The sequence below is a fragment of the Sinocyclocheilus grahami genome, unplaced genomic scaffold (assembly GCF_001515645.1).
Source record: "Sinocyclocheilus grahami isolate Dianchi unplaced genomic scaffold, SAMN03320097.WGS_v1.1 scaffold132.1, whole genome shotgun sequence".
Taxonomy (NCBI): domain Eukaryota; kingdom Metazoa; phylum Chordata; class Actinopteri; order Cypriniformes; family Cyprinidae; genus Sinocyclocheilus; species Sinocyclocheilus grahami.
Window position 1 is genome coordinate 2,484,597 of NW_015505311.1, and position 2,071 is coordinate 2,486,667.

Consider the following 2,071-nt stretch of genomic DNA (forward strand, 5'->3'; position numbering starts at 1 on the left):
TTATTTTTTTCAAATATAGAATATTCATTAGGATTTTTGAATTCAAAGACTTAGTTCTTTGCAGCAAAGCAAAGCTACAGTGGCCACAAAATGTATTTAGACTTCTACAGTATGGTTAGTGTTGCACTGAAAACAGGCACCACAATGGACTGTGTTTGTTTGGGGCGATCAGGTTTGTTATTGCAAAGAAAGCTTTGATTTTAATGAAGGTTATGAAGGTGTAAATTGTTCCTTCAGTTTTCTGTGAAAATAAACAGTGAAAATGGAGAAATGCAAGACATGCAATTATAACTATATTATTTTTTGCATGATAAGATTCTAACAATCACAATTACCATAATATTTTTGTGTAAAATGTCTTAAATATTATTTTAAACTAATGCTAATTTAATTATACATACACTATCATTCAAATGTTTGAGGTCAGTAAGGTTTTTTTTTCTCTTTTATACAGCAATTACTATATAAAAGTACTTTTATACAGCAAGGATGCATTACATTGATCAAAAGTTACAGTAAAGACTTTTATAATGTTATTTTTATTTCAACTAAATGCTGCTCCTTTGAAATAGTATCTAGTCATAATTTTCATCAATCCTGAAAATAACACTTAAGACTGGAGAAATAGCTGCTGGGCATTAATCTTTGCCATCACAGGAATAAATCATATTTACAATATCTTAAAATAGAAAACAATTTTAAATTATAAGAATATTTCACAATATTACTATTTTAACCGTAACAATAAAATAAATGGAGCCTTTGGTCAGTTTAAGACATCTTTCAAAAGCATTAGAAAATCTGATCGACCCCAAACTTATCTAAGTGATATCTGCAAACAAATAATTCAACGAAATGCAACATGAGTGTCCAAAAACTTTTTTGCAGCCAGTAGATTCGTTGAAAGAAGCGTTAGCTGTGAACAGTGTTCTCAGGTTCAGTGCCTCCACCAAGACGCACAGCTAATGCTCTCACATATTTGATGTGTTGTTGCACAATTTGTAATTATTTGCACGTTAGTAACACCATGTGTATAGTGAACACCTATCTATCTATCTATCTATCTATTTATTTATTTATTTAGTATAGGGAATTTCTGACAGAGATATACCGGACTTTCCACAGAAATAAACACTTGCATGTGACTTATTATAACACTTCCTCTTTTTATTTATACATGTAATGCCACGCCTCTGTCAGATACGCTCAATATTACAGTGCATACTTTCACTATTGCTATGACTGCGTCATCTATTTACAATGTAAATGAAATCTTTGGATCTTGAATGACTTGCCTCCTAAAGTTTCACAATGATTCCGGTGAAAAGCTGGTGACTATTCCTCAGGAATGCTAACTTAGTAGGAAGAACAAAGACATACTGTCATTGTGTGTTAGATTGTTTTCTGAACAAGATCAGAATAATCCAGAAACCAACCGTATTCACCATGCGTTTCATAAGAACACATCACGCATAAATTACTGTAAATCCCGTGTTTCCTCAGCACATGATAAGCAAATCAGACTTTCAAAATAAAAGCCTTCCTGTTTATGAGTAAATCAGCATGATCTGAAAAACTATTGCCATAATGATTTGCATATAGGCTCGTTTTATTTTTCAGTTGATTTGCTGAGTAATTTAACGACAGTGAAACTGATACTGAATAATTCAGTGAGACTATAAGTCCTAAAGTGTACAAAAGGGAATGTTTAAACGCTAAACACCTGTAACCCAGTATTTGTGTGTTATGCGTCTCAATCTTTGATATCATATTTCAATACGTGTCTTCTACAAATGAAAATGGTTTAGAAATGTTCCACTTATCCCTAACCTGTGTAAACGAGACAAAGAGTGCTGTAGCGCCAGGCTTGTAACAATAGAAAACACATTTATTTTACATTTCTATTTATTTTGAATTTTGTGCATGAATTTGTTGTGGTAATTAACAAAAAAATTCTAAAAACATTGTGTTTGGCCAGTTTTGTGGGTCCAGTAGAAGTACATTGGAAAGTGTTACAAATCTTCCCATCTACACTCTAAAAAATGCTGGGTTAAATACAACACAGTGCTGG